The 18,219-nt window shown below is 38.7% G+C and overlaps 2 long non-coding RNA genes across 2 annotated transcripts in view; one reads left to right on the top strand and one right to left on the bottom strand.

Moving 5' to 3' along the window:
* Positions 1 to 255: 255 nt before the first annotated feature.
* Positions 256 to 2,642, bottom strand: LOC121896052. The gene is made up of 3 exons (XR_006095904.1): positions 2,291 to 2,642; positions 1,408 to 1,495; positions 256 to 1,214 (listed from the first exon to the last, which is right to left on the bottom strand). It is a non-coding gene; the product is annotated as an uncharacterized LOC121896052 (long non-coding RNA).
* A 4,007-nt stretch (positions 2,643 to 6,649) lies between these two features.
* Positions 6,650 to 18,219, top strand: part of LOC121895419 — a 49,653-nt gene continuing 38,083 nt past the window's right edge. The window contains exons 1-2 of the long non-coding RNA XR_006095768.1: positions 6,650 to 6,689; positions 8,427 to 8,500. This is a non-coding gene — a long non-coding RNA (uncharacterized LOC121895419). The remainder of the gene's footprint in view (positions 6,690 to 8,426; positions 8,501 to 18,219) is intronic.

Here is an 18,219-nt window from a genome sequence, read left to right as displayed (position 1 = left end):
CTGGTTAACCAACAAAAAGTACTGATCTCTTAAAGCCTACACTTAACTTCTATGTACTGATTTTCATTTGCTAAAAATCTGAATGTTTACTGAAGCAGGATGATTTTCAACTATAGTCATGTACATCATCTCCATCACGTGTTCCTTCAAAGCATGCTGTGAAAAAAGTGCTCTGACTGCTGTAGACAGTACACATAATCAGATGCCCCAAAGAAAATAAATTGGGATATAAGTGACAACATAAGTGCATTTTTATTGAAGTGACTGTAAATTACACCTGAACAATAATAAGGCAACCATTTAAACTGCCAATAAAATCTAATGTGAACAAATCAAAATAACAGAAATATTGAGGATTCCAATTTTTTTTTAAAAAGGAAAGGTTTTGCATCATTTCAACTGCATCATTTTACAGTAATCAGTCATAATATCATATTGTCATTGCTTTGCATGGTTCACAATCTGTATTTTCACCAGGACCATTTAATATAAACATAAATCTCCACAACAGTCCTGCAGTTCAGTGAAAATCTGCATTGGTTTGGAAAATAACCTAAAAAGCACAGGATGTAATGAACAGCAAAAAGCAAAGATACATTTTACACATGAAGAGACAGTGCACACAAGCTGATGGGTATCACAGTATCTGGGAGGTTTTAAAGCGACTGATCACTCGTTCTGTGTGAATGTGGTCTCTTGACAGCCGCCAGGAGCAGAAACTAGGCAGGTGAGACTTCTCTTTTGCCAAACTTGGGATTTTTAATGTTGCTGCAACACTTAACAGCTCTTCTCTTGCAAGGAACCTCCTGTCAGCAAGAACCACATTGTTCAAGCTTTCCTAAAACGCCAGACTCTGATGCCATTATCTTGTCAGAAGCACGGCCTCCAAATCTGCCTGATGAGAAGCAAACAGCTCCTGCAGGTGTTATTCCAATTAGGTACTTAATAGTGTTTTTATTTTTGTGACGTGACCAGGTTTCAGCCCGTGCTAGGTTGGAGGTTCTCTCTATCAAACTTTCAGGGCAGTCAATAATACACCGACAGTCCACAAACTGGGGCTTAAAACACTTTGGCAAATTAACTCTAGCCGTTTCCCTGCTTGGCCTCATGATGAAGAGACGCGGTATAGAAGACAACAGGGGCATCCAATCTTTGATGATCTTTGAAGGAGTGAAGAAGGATGCTCCAAATCTTCTCTTCCTGGTTTTGATTTGCTGTGAATCACAGTAGTGCAGGAAAAAAAAGTCACTTCATTCAATCTTCTGTATTGATTATGAGCTAAGATACGGCCAGTGTGAGCCTGATATAACTGCATCAAAGTTGAATACAGCAAACAAACATGCAAGCAGTTGTCGTGACTGAGAAGAATGTGACCACAGACTAGATGCCAACTGACAGAGCACCAACCTCGCAGTTTCCCATGTTGTCTTGAGGAAGTTATGTTTAAAAATAGAAGGTACAAAATCTGGGCTGTTATAGTCCGGCGATGGCCTCCCTGATATAAGCAGATATGACAGTCGGGTTAGAAAAGGCTGGTGATGTTCACAAACCTAGTTTACAGTCTGAACAGCATCCCTGCATTTACAGAAAAAGAAGTGAAAGAGTATTGGTGGGCGATATAAAAACATACACCTTGCAACTATATACATTTTGTGACCATTGTGGGCAAATGCTGCAAATTAACAGGCCTTTTTCACAGCAGACGTTTAGACTTGTTATAGCAGGAAAAGCACAGGTGTTACTAATAACATTAACAATGGCTCTGTTGTATTCAAGTGCCCCAGTGACTCATGACAGTGAGCCAGCAGGCACAATACCAGCACACTGAAACTGAAGCAGCTAAATTTAATTCAGCCATCATTAAGTGCTTTTCCTATTGTCACATGACATGATTGACTTATGAGCAGAATTGCTTTCTGGTAATGTTGGGTTTTTATATGATTTTTTGTACATGTACTTGATTTGTCAGATATTTAATTTGCTGGATTAGCTGAAACAGACATCCATGCCTTTATTTTTTATTAATTTCTCAGTTTAACTTCTTCAATATCACAATATGTGATACATGTGATATAAACTGACATGTATTGCAATAGAGGAGAATCCAAACTGTCAATACTTTTCTTAGGAAATATTTCTTCTGTAGAAAATAGTTGCTATGAAAATTATGAATCATCCTGGAAATAGTTTCTGTTTTTGTCAAAGTTACTCCATAAAACTAAGATCATGTTGCCTAAATTAGAATAACGTTACTGTACATGACAAGCAAGTATGTTAGCTGATGTCTCACACTGGTATGCAGACTCGTAAACACAGACCACAAATAGCATGTTCACAGGCTTTCATCTGTCAGAGATCCATAAGTCACATCTGTTTATCGCTTCCAGCCACAACTCTCTCCTCCGCTGCTGAGAAGATGTTTCACTCTGGGGATATTGAACATTTTCCACCCATCACTGGTCTGAGTTGTGCAGTCTGGAGCACAACAGCTTTTTGTCATGTTGTGCTCACGAAAATCTTCAGTCTCACTCATGAATGTAATATAAGAGTGTCAACACCATGAATGTATTACAAAAGCTCTTATAATACATCGATGGTCAAAACTGTTTTGTTTTGAGCCCCATATCTGCGCGCGCACCCGTTTGTTTTTCTTCCTCTTTTTGTTTACTGGAGGATCGCAACTAACTTTAATAACCCATAGCGCCACCTGCTGTATCGGAGTAAGTATTTAGTATGTCACTAAATCCTTTGAATGAAATACTGACTAAAGTAATAGTTAAACCTATTAGTAGTGTCTCGTAACCTCGTTTTTTTAAAGGTACCATTAGCTCCATTGATTGTAATTTGCAAAGAGCATTATAGTTATGGTTATATCTCTAGACTCTATTCTAATCTATCTATCTATCTAGATGCCTGTGGGCCTACTGATTTGCAACATTTTATAATAATAATAATAATAATAATTATTATTATTATTATTTGTGTGTGTGTGTGTGTGTGTGTGTGTGTGTGTGTGTGTGTGTGTGTGTGTGTGTGTGCTTGATTTGGTGTTCATTTCTAAATGTTGTATTTCTGTATTTTCAAACTTTGCTGTAAAATGATTTTATCATGTTGATCAATTGTTTTTATGCTGATGTTAAAGCACCTTGAACTGCCATTGTGTATTAAAGGTGCTACACAAAGACTTAACTTGTTCTATGGGGTGACTTTTCCTTTTTTGTATGTGAAAGTGATTTGATTGTACACTGACATAGTGACATCACGTTTGTCTGTGTATTAACAAACAAAAACGCATTAGATTCTAAAATTCCTACACATACCACCCAATTTTCCTCTGTGTAAATAATTGCATCAAAGAGTTCACTGAGTGATATTTCCCCCTTCCGCCACTGATGAGGTTGAAGAATCAGATGTCACTTCCATCGTTTTGTAACCAAGAGCGATATCCTCTTGCTCACTCCCGCTCTCAACAAAGTGTCATAAACAAGACCAAAGAAATACAAGTTCTACTACTTGCAGCTGAGTCCTGTAGGCCTACATGTGTAAGACACAACATATAAACAACTAGAAGTATCAAATAATGTCAATAATCTGCATTTCATAGAATTATCCATATGCTTCTTGACCAATGTTGCAGCCTCAGTACTGTAAAATTATTTTTATCATGTTGATCAATTTTTTTTATGCTGATGTTAAAGCACCTTGAACTGCCATTGTGTATGAAAGGTGCTATACAAAGACTTAACTTGGACTATGGGGTGAGTTTTTCTTTTTTGTATGTGTAAGTGATGTTTGTTTGAACACTGACGTAGTGACATCATGTTTGTCTGTGTATTAACAAACAAAACAAGAACAACAAAAAAAACGCATTAGATTCTAAACTTCATACACATGCTACTCAATTTTCTTCTGTGTAGCCTAAATAATCACATCAAAGAGTTCACTGAGTGATAATTCCCCCTCCACCACTGATGAGGATGAAGGTTCAGATGTCGCTTCCACCGTTTTGTAGCCAAGAGCGATATCCTCTTGCATTTCACAAAATTATCTATATGCTACTTGACCAATGTTGCAGCCTCAAGATGGTGAAATTACTTCAAAATGGTTGTTTCTCCCTCTTGTGTTTTGTGTGTGATTGTTTCCTTTCTTTCACTTACATGGAATCTAAATTTCTCAATGAAGACACAATAATGACTTCAGAAATACTTAGAAATACTTAAGGCATGTTCTTAACATTTAATTTTTTCTCATTTTATATTTAACATTTTCTGTAAATTGGTGGTCAAAATGCTGTTTCTAAGCCTTCTTTTTAATGCCAGAATGTAATTCTGCTTTTGTTTTGGGCTAAAAACTGTTCATTTGAAGAGAACTGACTTTAAAAAAATATCGCTGTCCTCCACTGTGTGAGACAACAATGAAATTATTTATTAGCTGTAAGCCTTATTCACATTAAGACACTGCAGCAGAGAACATTTAGATACAGAGATATTATTATTGTATTATCATACATCTTGTGTTAACACAAAGATTAATGTTTGTGACCCTCATTAAATTGTCTTAATTCTTTTGTAGCTGTTTCTTTTGCAGTTGTGTATGTTAGAAGAATTTCGACTGTGTCCACTACATTAACATCACTGCTGTTCAGTCGGACAGTTAGTGAGGAGGAAATGATGCGCCATCTCGGTTATTACATTGGTTTATATTTTACTGATTTACTGTAATCTAACTGCACTCCTGTTCGTTTGTTTATTCAAGTGGGATTCAGTCGGGTCTAGCTGTGAGGTTGCACATTGCAACCAGCTGAATACCTCTCACCCGCACCACTCCCTTTCAAGTATGTAGGAGAACCTAAGGTGGCCTTGAAACTCGCGAAAAGGCCCTCTCTAGAGCCATTGTTTGGTTTGTTCGTCCTGGGCGACTGTAGAAACATGGCGGTGCAACATGGCGGTGTCCGTGAAGGAGGCCCCACTCCCTATGTAGATCATGGATGTATTATAAGAGCTGGATACCAAACTAAAAATGGCGCCCATTCAGTCCTATAGGAATTGCTCACCTGGCGCATACGCCAAAAAAAGTTTCTAGCTTCCGGGTGTGCTTCCGCGTTGTGCGGCCCACTGAATATGCGCAGTAGTGTTTCCCCCACTGGCCCTGCCTGCAAGCTCCTGCTCAGCCCATAGACTTTACATTGTGATGACGTCACAGATTTTTAAATCTCTTTTTTCGGCTCAAGGAAAGTTTTACAAATATAAAACCTCCATGGATCAAAAGTTCATAATAGAAAGAGTCATAATTGACGTTGTTTGCAGTTTGAGGTGTCCTTTCAATAGTTTTACAGGCGTCTCTTTTACAATGGTGGTCTATGGGGAAAATCCTTTTTGGGCCGCAGGGGGATTTTTCGCTGCAATACCGCGAGTGGCCACTGGGAAAAACTGGCTGCAAGCCTGAGCGGTGGTGCCCTATCCAGCTCTTATTATACATCCATGATGTAGATATGACTCTAAGCTAACGAAAACACGATTCTTATTTTCATTCGATTATATGTGGCATTCATGTGGTGTCGGAATAATTGGAAAAATTATTTCCTGACTGGGAAAATTCACGTGAACGCCCCCTCAAGTTGGAATAAAAAACTCTGAAAGTTGGTGAAAATTTTAGTACAAGACTTGTTGAAAGTTGATGTCATATATGCAGAAACATGGTGGACGAAAGTAAATGTTTGGTTGATGGAAAGAAACTTTTTACTAGTTCATGTATTGTATATCAATTTTTTGCTCACATGTAATTTATAAAATGGTTTTAGGTTGTAACCATTAGCTTCTGTCGTAGAGTGACCTAGATTAGTTAGAAAAAATATTTATTAGCATTAACCCTGATAACCAGTCAGGTAAAGTAATATTTTAGTGATTTAGGGAATGTACTGGTGCAGCGACAAGTCTGGGACAAAATACAACACATCTTCTTTGTAGTGTCCATGTTGTTTCCACATTACAACTTAAAAGCTCATGAACACAGAAGTTGGAAGAGCGACTTCTCAACTCAGGAAATGGGACCACACCATGAGCAGGTGAATGCAGGATGAAAACATTCTTATATTATATTCACTTTCTGCCATGGTTGAAATGGCCCTCAACAAGACATTAAAACGATGGTTATTTATCTTTTTTTTAAAAATACAACTTTTCTACCTACTTCTAAACATGGAGTTGTTAGAAGTAGGCTACAATACATGATTGTGTATGCAAGCTAACATTACAAATGGATTTCCTTTCTTCAATTCTTTGCGCTGCAAAGTCACGTGATGGGACGTACCGGAAACCGACACCTGCGCGGAAAAGCGTGGCTATTGGTTGTTTGTAGCATTAATGTCGCTAGGCTAGCGAGTGTCTTAAAGTGTATTTTTAGTTAGTGTATTAGAGTCAGTCAGCCCTAACAGTGTTTCGTTAGTCCAGTTTAAACTGCAGGAGTTTCTGAAGGCTCATGTAACGTGTTTTTCTGCCACGATGGAAATAAATTCATGACGAGTGAAAACGAGTCCAAAGCGTCTTCTGACGTCTCAACTACAGAAACGGAAAATGTCAAGCTGCCAAATACCACTGTCCCAGATGATAAGGAGCTCAAAGGCAGTCTTATAAATGCCAACTGCCAGAGAAAATAATTTTTGACCGCTTCCAAGAGCCTGATAGGAGAGTGTGAGTATGTAACTTTACTATGATGTAAGTTATAGTCAAAAAGTGTTTTCCCAAAAACAGCTGCTGTAAAATGGGGGTCGTCTTATGATTTGGGTCACCTTATATTCGGACCAATACAGTATTTAGGAAACAATTATTTTATAACATCTGACGTTTAGATTATTATTTTTATGGTGGTTACTGCAACAGTTTGAATGGCTTCGCTAATTTGTGCGGTAAGGAAAAAAAATCAATACCGCTGCAGCTGTACCTGCAGGGCCAGTGTGCTCCCATGCAGCGTTTAGCCAAGATAACATGTGAACCCTCAAACTTATTTTCCTTCATAAGTAGAATAAAAATAAATTTTGATAGCATCTGAACTCTGCGCTGTAATCCACAACAAACCTGTGTCAATGAGCACCTGTTTCACTGGTGTGAGCCTTGCTGTGAGCCTCTATGTGTCCTTTAATAAGATGTAACTTTTATAACAGCACAAGGTTTGAAAACATTTTCTTTGTAGCAGTGTGTGACTTCTGCTCACACTGTCAAAACAATATTTGATTATTTAGCTTCAAAGCTAACTCATACAATTTTCTTTTAATTTCCTTCTTGCTATTAAACAATCACCTAAATACAAATAAGCAAATGGTTTCAAAAAATTTAATTTTTAACATTCAAAAGATCCATGAGTATAATACAAAATCACAGAGCTTTCCTTAAAGAAATACTTACCTTTAATGTTTTGTAAATGCACATTCTGTTGAAATTTCAGCATGTAGCCTAATATACAAAATATGTTGGTACTTTCATACTCATCAGTTTTAGATAAACCTCCAAAACCTCCATTAGTCTAGGTGATTATATTTGTACTTTAACTCTCAAGTGCTACAGCGGTTAATATTTAATCTTAGGACTGATTACTTAATTGTTAATCTGAGAACACAGAAAAGCACTAATTTCAAAAATATATCCATTCATAACTATAGCAGGAACAAACACACATAGAAATGTGCAGAAAGTATTATTACACTCACTTTCCACTAACCTGCTATTTTTCTATGGTGCAAGTTCTTTAGTCACAACTCCAATTACTGTCCTGTCTTGTACCTGGAAAGATCTCATTTATAAACATGATGTTCTGGAGTAATTATTAACAGAGACCACTGTGCCCCTTTTTTGCTCCCAGGGCTAATTTGCATATTAATTATCATTAGCAACACAGGAAAACAAGTCATCTCAGTTAAAAAAGCTTATTTTTCATGTGTCCTCCACCAACATTCTTTGATGTTTTCACTTAACATTCACAGCATTACTGTGTGACATATTTGCTCACAACCTCTACTTCAGTCAATTTGCAGGGTAAAATTTGCCCAATTTGTAGGTGAATCTGAATTTGAAGTAAAATTATTCAACTATCATTATCATTATGAAATCATAAGTGCATATACCAAACATAGACAAACTGCACTGAGAAGGATGAGTAACGGTCATATGCTAAACTTAACCAACGGGGATTTAATAAGCAGGGAACTGATATGAAAATCAGCAACCTATCTTTCAACCCATCTTTGTAATCTTCTTTGTAATATTTATTTAATTATTGTTTTTCTTGCCTGTTTAAGTCTTGATATGTACCATTTTTTTTAAACTGGAAGGGAAATCTTTGGTCATAAAAAGGTTATTATTTATCATAAAACTGTGATAGATAATATGAAATACAGAATAAAGGTCATCAGGTTGTTTTTTATGCATTTCCAGGTTTCACTGAGTGGAATATCATGAAGGAACATCTATCTCTTTGGGGCCGATGGCAAAGAAATTTTACAAGACAGGTAATGAGAAAAAGTTTGATCTGCTTGTTGTTGACGTTTAACGGAGTATAACTTGTATAGATTTTACTCCACATAAGATATTCCTCAGTAAATATATGTACATCTCTTTCCATAAAACTATGAAAATCAGCCATTACACTATGGCACCTGAAATGAGTAATTTTACTGAAAAATGGCAGGAATCCAAGGGTGTCTTTTCCATTGTGTCTGAAAGTTGTCTTTTCTTGCCACAAGATGGTGACAGATTACTGTATTGGAGCAGTGAAAAGTCTATCTCACTATTGCAGATCAGAATAATAGGTTCTTCATGAATTTGAACTGTGTGATAGACTAAACAGAAATGTATCACAGTGGTACAGAACACGATTATAACGGATATTGTAAAGCATTGCATATTACTTACATATTAATTATACTACCTGTGTTTGGATTAACACGTTTTAAAGATGATTTATTTTCACCAGCAGCATTTCATTATCAAAGAAATCCCTCTCAGGCTTCTGGGTAATAAGGATTATTTAATGAGGGCACAAAAAGCTATTTGAATAACATATAATAAAAGATCCTATATCATGTTTTACTGTAAGAATAGTAGGAACAGTAGAAATGCCCATGATGGTTTTGGATATTTGTAATATCCATGTGTTGGACAATTTTATTTCAGATTTACCACAATGAAAAACAGGACAGGGTGTGTGGTGCTGTCAGCATGCACATGAAAATGGACTTGTCAGAAAATAGATTTGTTTTACAGAAACACAAAACTCTGCGTTGCCATTGAACAGATTCTCTTTGACATGAAACAGCCTGCATCGCAGCAATTGCTGGCTGAGCCTCAGACACCAGCAGGTGTGAGGTTTCCAGTCCATGCACTGAACCCAACAAGCACTAATTTTGAACAAATGTAACCTTTAAGCCTCTCCCGTGCTGTGATGAGATGTTTTTGGCACTCCGTAGAATTCCTGGATGGCTCTCTCTGACTCTGCTTTGACCCTCGCTCATCTGTTACCATGTCCAGGGTTAGAAGGCTACCAAATGCTACACATGTTGTTGGCCTCAGGGTGTGGGCAAAATGTTTTGGGTGTGAGATGGATGCTGTGATGAACTGTGAGGGCAGACATTTGGCCTGTGCGTGGACCTTTCAAGTTCAAGCACAGTTGAACCAACTGTACTGTATATGCAATGAATCTGATCTTGTGTAGGCTGTAATTTCAATATAATTGCTTGTATATCTGAAGTAATCTCTCACTTCCTGGTGTAATAACAGCTGACACCTCGGTTGAAAAGACAGAGTAAAGTAGAGAAATATTAAAATGCTTTAAAAAAAAACCCCAAAAACAAAGAAATGCAGTTTTATTTATTAAGTGCTACTCTATGCTACCACAGTATTAATTAGAGTTTGCTGGCCAGGGTGGGTTTGCTGCTGGGAAACTGAGTTTAACCATAGCACAGCACAGGGCAGAAGCTGTTAAGTGGCCCCTCTGCACAGGCTCTGTCAATACATATGACCAGTGTTTAGCACCACTTTAGTTGTGAGGAACAGGATTTAAGTGTGCCAAGTGACAACCGCAGTGACTTCATGCCAGACATCCTTCAACTCACCCAAAGCCTTTCACTTTACACTCCTGGGTGTGCTAATCACCTCCTTCAAACAGAGCCATGAGATCACGATCACATTTTCTTGTTGTAAAAGACCACTGTGAATGAAAAGAGCTGCAGGTGTGATGTCGTGTTAGTGACATTAAATGTGTTCACTTGTCAGCCCCTTCACTTTGTACACTTTTCCAAAGAGGATTATTGGCTGATGAGATCCCATTGTTTCAATTCAGCAATTTACAGTTCCATATTGAAGTTTTATTTGCTTTTACACACATGTGTAATTCCACTTTTTCCGAGTTCTTGTTTCATTGTTATTTTTATTAAATGCACCACTCAGTATGTCTGATCTTTATTAGTTTCAGCCCTGCGCATGGCATGGTGGCACGTCTGTTTTTGCTTTTATATAATGATTCATCTGTCGTAGGACTGGGATTTGGTAGTGCTTTGTGCTGCTTTTAGCAGGCATTGGTGCTGCAGTGGATGGCAGACAAGCAGTCAGGCAGAACATCAAACTTTAATATCAGCACAGTGGAAATGGACAGTATTGAAAATATTAGTTTTGACTTTAAGTTGTGCTGTTTAAGAGTGGTTACAGTGGGGCAATGCACTGCGTATTTAAGTGTGACCGTCTAGGGGGAAAATGGTACCTTTTATCAACAAGGGCTCAGTGCTGATGTCATCATTACTGTGTGTGTGTGTGTGTGTGTATGTGTGCGCGCAATGAGGCAGACTCTCCCGTGTGGGCATCAGGGGACAAAGTAGGCTTTATGCAGTGTGCCGAGCTCCAAGGCAGAAACATTGTTGAGCAGTAAAACATTCTGTAACTAAAACCACATGTTCCAGAGTGGAGGACAGACAAACACAGGCAGACTCTGCAGCTCCACATCAGGAATTGGTGCCCTATCATCAGGCGCTCAGGGGCTCCTTTTGGACTCCAGTGCAACACTCTCGTTCAATATTGTGCATTTTATATGTATCAGGAAACACAAATCAAGAACAGATTGTTCCTGACAAAAATGCTGGAGGAGATGGGTGTGTGAGGGAAGAAGAGAAGAAGAAGAAGAAACAAGTTTATTCTGACACATTTTAGACACAACTGAACATATCATTAATTGCTTAATAGTTTTTTTTTAATTACAGATGTGTCATTTTCTTCAACAGATGTTTAAAGAAAGTTGCCCCCTACTGTGTTTGATTGTCTACTACTAACATTGCACGTGTGGATGTTAAAATGTGTCTCCTTGCCAACAGCCTGTGGCTCACAGACACTTGAGGACATGTCAAACATAACTGCCAGTCAGCCACTTATAAGACAAAGTATTATTTAAATTTCATCAAAGGTTGTGGTCAAAGACACTTGACTATATCTTACATTGAAGAGGTGAGCTTAACTCCAAAATGTGAGAGGCAACAGAATTATATAATTTTACAGCGTTCCATATTAACTTTAATATTTCAGGAATAACATTAATACTTTCACATCACTTTAAATGTAGCCTGTGATTTTTGATTACTCGTAGCACTATTGATGAACTTTACATGTGGGTCCCTGTAGGAATGTGTATTACGCACACGCACAATACACATTCCTACCAATGGTTTCACACTATTCCACTGATCTACAGTCTGCGGTAACAACAAATGCTGCAAACATGGATATAAACAATGCAAGTTGGAGTCATTTGTGAAACAATGGCTTTGAAAATGTTTTATGAGGAAGGAAATTCATTCAACATATTTGTTAGACCTCAAGGATACACACATAGGGCCTTATTTTCGCAGCGGTGCAGGTCCGTATTTTCCTGACTATGAAATTTACTTTGCTTGCCTTTGTGGTATTTTGGTACCCAGAGCAGTGTGCACGGTGCACAGGTGAGACGATGAGGCTCTAACAGGTGGAAGGTTTATTGAAATGAGGCAGTGGAAAGTGAGCTGTTGGTATTTTGGTGTATATTTGGTTTTAGATATTATGTTAATAATAGATGTCTCAGAACCGCATCCACTGCTGCTGCTACTGCAGTCACTCTGCTGTATTTGGTGATTTTATCATAAGCAAACTTAGTACTTTGCAACAAACGCACACCAAAATCGGAATAATTCTTAAATTGTAAACCGACATTTTTAAATGAAAAACTGTCCAACCAGTAAATGCATTTAAATTGTCATAAAAAAAATAATCATGTGGTTAAAGCAGGAATGTTGGTAAAGCAGTCTGCATTTTATTATGGGTGATTTTTTGGGGTGTTTTCTTGCCTTTATTTGACAGTCAAAATTGTAGAGAGAAAGGAAACATGGGTAGAAAGAGGGATATGAAATGAAACAAACGTCTGCAGCCGGACACAAACCACAGACGTTGGGTTTATGTCATTTGCGTCTTAACCATAAGACTACCGAGGCGCCCAATATTGGTTATTCACAGTAGAATTCAATCATATGCCTAAAAGGCTTTAACAACATTTCTATTTTTTTTATTCCTGTCTTCATTGTACTAAACTGTGAAGAACACATTATCTGCCTCTGGCTGCAGGTTTGTGGTGTTTTGTTTCTGGCAACATGCTGCACCTTCAGACAACAATGTGGTTTCCTGGAGCAGCATCTTTCCATTTGTTGAGCTAATGTTGTTATTGGCTCAGCTATTTCAGAGCTATGAAACCAGTGATGTTACTGGCTGAAAGTATGTGTATTAATCACCACCACACCCTCCAATTTATATATTCCACTTCACCCAGCCCTTATGCACTTCACGTTGCTAAACGTGATGGGAAATTCACACACAGTTCGTGCACCAAGTCCCAAAGCTTTGCACTTGTTGTTGCGCTTGCACAATTAAAATAGGGCCCAATGCGTTTTGCTGAGTGACTCTGAATGTAAACAGAACTGTTCACAAGAAAATTCAACAGGGAACCTTGAGGCCAGAAGGGCTATTCTTCTGCTAATTCTTCAAATTAAACATTATTAAATAGCACCTCTCAAGCAAGATTGCAGTGCACAACCTTGTATACTGACTGCAGATGGGGACTACAAATCCCAGGTGGCTTGTACAAGATCAATTGAGCAAGTTTAAAATAATGCAAAGATGTTCATGGTAATTTCAAGCAAAGTTGGAAAAAAAAGCAAAACTAAAGCTAAGGCAATTTGATTCAAAAAATACTTCCAAAACCCCCAAAACATTTTACATAGCCTCTTTGCATCTTTAGTCTTTTTATTCTCTCAATAACCTCAGTGGATGATTTTACCAGAGCTACTGTGTTTGCTTAATGGCGGCTGTCTAAATTATTGGAAAACATGTCAATTTTGGTGTTTTCCTTCATAAAACTGATGTGTAGGCTGGAGCTGCTGATTCACTTCTGGTGTTCAGGGTTGTGTTTCCATTTTTCTCCCAGTCCAATAAAGTTTTACAATTCCCTCACAGAGCTCTTTCCTAATGTGCGCTGTGGTAATTAGCAAGTTGGCAAGAGTTCATTTTCAATTGATTCCCCACACTTCTCAGATCATGAGGTGCTCTATCTTGAAATGCCTTAAACTACTACTGGCTCCCTAGGAGGTCAGTCTTAATTAAAGGGACAGTGTGCCACATTAGCCATGCATGGAGTCAAGCCGGAAACAAAATTTAGATCAGTCAGCCCCCAAGGTTAAAGCTGAACCCTTGACCCAGACCCAGTGCCCCCATTTCCCTCTTCTTGCTAATGCTTGCTCATACCTGCTTTACGTAGCTTAGCTGAATGCCTGCTTCCTTTATACCCGAACAAGCACCAAACAATGTTTTATTTAATTGCTCTCTCTCTCTCTCTCTCTCTGGGTGTTTCTCTCTCTCCATCTCTCTCAAAGCTATAATACTTTTAAGCTCAGATTAGGGAACAATATCAAAAGTTACTACATGATGTTATTCTGTGTAGTTTTTTAAAAATTTTTATTGGTGGTTTGGGTTGCCATATAAGTGTTTCAAGGCCATGAGGCTAGATAGTAATTGTAAGACAGATGTCTCTTACACACATGTGTATGTAGTTTGATGGTTAATAACCAGCCAATAATTGTGACTTCAGTCCCTGTCTGCAAGACGAGCTAAATAGACTACATATCATTTCTGGAGTCAAAATGGCCTTGAACTTTTGAAATTAGAGGTTCAGTGTAGTTAATTTGTGATTGTTAATATGTGTCTTTAACTGCTTCAGCTAAGACCGGTAATGGTTTTCCTTTGAAGTGCTGTAGCTGTGTGTCAGGGGCCATGTTTGTGTTATTGCAGATCCTCTGAGAGCCCATTGTTTGGAGACCTCACAGGTTCCTCCTAATCTAATTGGCCACGGATGTCCCGGCTCAGGACCTTTCTCCATGCTCTGGGGATTGACAGAGCTGTTCAGGGCTTGAAAAGTCACTTGTCCAAATACAGCCTTGTTTAATTACAGGAGGGGGATGCATGCGTATCACTGCACACAACCCCTCCAAGCCCAATAAATGCCCAGTCTAACTCTTTTCAGACTAGATATTCAACTCCACCTCCAAAAGAATCTCTATCCAAATAGGAACTGGATTTGGGTCTCCTCTCCTCCTTATCCCAAAGCCCTTAAGCACCCTCCACTTCTCCTCTGTTCACCTTCACTTTGCCAGTGACATACCTCCCTGTGGTTCTCCATCCAGTGTAAACACCAGGAGATCCTCCCATGCTATTACTTACACTGCGCTTCCCTGATCCTCACCACCACCACCACCGCCGCCCCCTCTCCCTCCCATCCCTAGCCAATCCCTGACCACCTCAGACTCCACCTCTGTATTCTGAATTGCCAATCCCAATCTAATTTATGGAATATTTTGCAGGTAACTGTATACGGCGGCAGGGGAGATAACATCTCCAGGCCCCTGTGAAGGACAGGAACTCGGCAGTGTGTGCTTAATAACATAAACTGCTGAAAAAGGACCTGGGCCGGTGCATTGGCAGAGGAGCAGGCCGGTGAGACGGATAGAGAGAGAGCAGAGAGAGAGAGGGGACCCAGTGTTCTGGGGTGGGGTGGAGGTAATTGAGACCATGTGAGCCTCCCCCAGTGGAGGGATTAGAGAAGAAACGGAACTCTCTCAGCCCAAGATCGCTTTCAATTAGATGCGCCCAGAGCAAGGGTACTGGGGAGACAGGGAGGGTGAGAGACCAGCATGGCCCAAAATGTCTGGGCGAAGGAGGGAGGAAAGGTGAAAGAGAAGTTAGAGTTGTTCCCACCTCCTCCTCTTGATGCATGTCAATGCTTACGTCTGGCCTGTCCGGGTCATGTCTGTGTGTCACAGTACAGCAGATCCATGTTGCTAGGGGTTAATACGTAATGACAGCATCGGCTTATTTTTTATTTTCTGTGTAACCTGCATTCATCAAAGGACAGTTGACTAAGCTTGCCTTTTCTTTCCCATGATGCTTTGCTTTTTCCTGCACATCCTCACCCAGGAGCTCAGTTTACCCTGATAACTACTGTCTGTGGACACTGTGTCTAGTGGAAGAAGTGCCTTGCTCAAGGGCACACCAACACTTGGTTACTGCTGCTGTAGATGTCAGAGAAATTAAACATGCATACATTACATACACATACAACAATAACTAACTGTTAAGATTTTTTTTTGTGTTTATTTTCTGTTATTTTCATTTGCATTTTTGTTTGTACACACATGTTTTTGACAGACAGACAGGACTACTAAAAAAATACAGTGTGATTTAATTTAATTTGATGAGACTAGTTTATGCAGGCATAAGAAACTGGCAGGCTAAACTATAACAGCTTTCGATGGCCTTCGTACGTCTTCAGAAAGAGCTGAAAGACTTTTGGATATAAAGGCCGGTGTCACAGTGACATCAACCATAATCAAAGGTGGCACACTCACATTGGACCAGGTTTTTCGTGTCATTCCTATCATGTTCCTTTCAGTCAGAACACCAAGAACAGCACAGATGTAACTCATCTAGGGGACTGGAACTTTTCGGTCATGTCACTCATGTATGTGACGACCATCGGGCACGCTGCCCACTGCACCCGCATAAGGTTTAACCCCAGTGTGTTCTGCAGCCATAATGTGTCTGCTTGATCACCTGGTGTTGACCCTTTTAACATTATAGCTCTCACTGTCATACATCACTATTGACGGGTTGTCAACCGCTCGCACAAATGTCTGTCTTTGCTTTGCCTAGTTCTCCTACTAACTGTCCTATAAATAGTACACATGCCATTTTCAGTGTTTAGTTAGTTTCACAATGAATTGCCAAACTGGGAAGGTCTAATTAAAGAGGTCATACATGAAAAATGTGGAAGAAATTAGTCATGATAACTCTCTGAAACACTAAATATATAAGACAGTTGGAACAATTCAGCAGTTCACAACACAATATAATTCAAGTAGAGAACAGGAAAGCTAAAAATGTGAGCATGTGCATTGATGCGTAGCCACTTGGATGAAAAATCCCTCTCTGCACAAATTAAGTTATGTCTCAATGAATGGTGAGCAACTTGCAGAAATACATCAGGTGTTCAAATGTCTGAAGAGGGAGACTGATTTTGATTTTGATTGTAATTAGATTTCATTTAACTGGGTACCCCTGCTGAAATGTTCTTAGTGACCTGTCCATAAAAATGACAGTTAATGTCGCCAAACACAACCACGCACATTTGCAGAAACGCATTTGAAGTCACATAATATGAGCACTCTAAATTTAGTTGATGAGTCTGAAACCCCCGTAGATGTTATAAATGGAGTCTTACAAGGCATCACTTCATTTCCCGTCTTGCCGATCCAGAGTGCTGGTGTTTTGTATGAAATGCCACATCAGCCCCTCCTGTGTTTAGGTTTTTGTTGGCACAGCTTTGCAAAAGCCCTGATTGTTTAGAATTTGCTGTTTATTTTCACAGTCTCTAAATGTTTTAGAGAAAACCCTTCACCGTAAAAGACTGACAGTCTGAAATCTCTATGTTATGCTTTCAGCATCATTTAACTCAAACTGAAGGGTTTATATGTATGCAGTTCCATTCCTGCAGTCTGCTTCTGTCTACTTTAAAAGCTGACTCCTATGGGTATTTGTATATAATTTTCCAAAGGTCATAAACTCTCACTATGCTTGACTAAGTGTTGCAACACTAAGAGGCTTTAACTACCAATATTATATCGAATTGCTGCTTTAAAAGATGTTAGAGACATTTCCAAATTTTTGGGCTATTAAATACAGAGCTGCGTGTTTTTGGTCTTAAAAAGATACTTTTTTAAAACTTGAGTCTAAGACTACCTGCTTAAATATGATTGAAATCTTTCATTCAAATAACCAGTTTCCCAGTCAAATCATCAAATGGCTTTTTTTATTTGCTCAGTATACTTTTTCACAGATCAATACACAATAAAATTTGACGCAACGTTTTACAAGTCTAGTCACAGACCCCTCTTATCTAAATACCTGGTATACAAAACGTATTAGTCCATAGCAAGTTATTTATTAAAGCTAACTACTCAATGGAGCCTAAACACAAATCAGGGATCAAAATAATCTTACAAGTAACGATCAAACTTTCAGCACAGTCTTCACACATAATTCATAATTCAAGTGTGGCTAAGAATGTGATTTTGACTACCAACAAATGCTAAATTTATTTCAAGCCCAGGTGGCTCTATCCATGGTGCTTATTGTGTGTGAATGTGTATAATGCACACAATGACACAAAGACTATAATAGAATAGTTCAAATAGCTAAATCGAGGCAATCAATTCAACAATATAACCACATCAACAATTGCAGGAAAGTTACACATACTGTACAGACATGGCAAGTTATTTTGCTAGTAGTAAAACCACAATGCAAACAAAACCAGAAAGTGTGTTCGTGTGTGTGTGGTCAGATCACCCCATTTCAACAGGGTTATTATTGTGCTCCTCATAACCATGTTGTATAATTGTTCCTCTGCACTTGCAATGGTGAATTTGTGAAGCTGATTTTCTCCAAAACCTCCAGATCGCCTCTATCTGCTGCTACCTGAATAGTCTTACGGAAGCAAATCGGCAATTAACAATGTTGGTAAAATAGCTTAAGTTTGTGGTTGTTTCATTTGAATAACATTGATAACTTGCTTAATTGTTTTGTCTCAAGGCCAGAGTGCTGCTGGCTTCCA

Source organism: Thunnus maccoyii, chromosome 4, assembly GCF_910596095.1.
Source record: "Thunnus maccoyii chromosome 4, fThuMac1.1, whole genome shotgun sequence".
NCBI classification, from domain to species: Eukaryota; Metazoa; Chordata; class Actinopteri; order Scombriformes; family Scombridae; genus Thunnus; species Thunnus maccoyii.
Note: the sequence above shows the minus strand (reverse complement) of the source record. Positions and strands in the feature narration are given on the sequence as shown.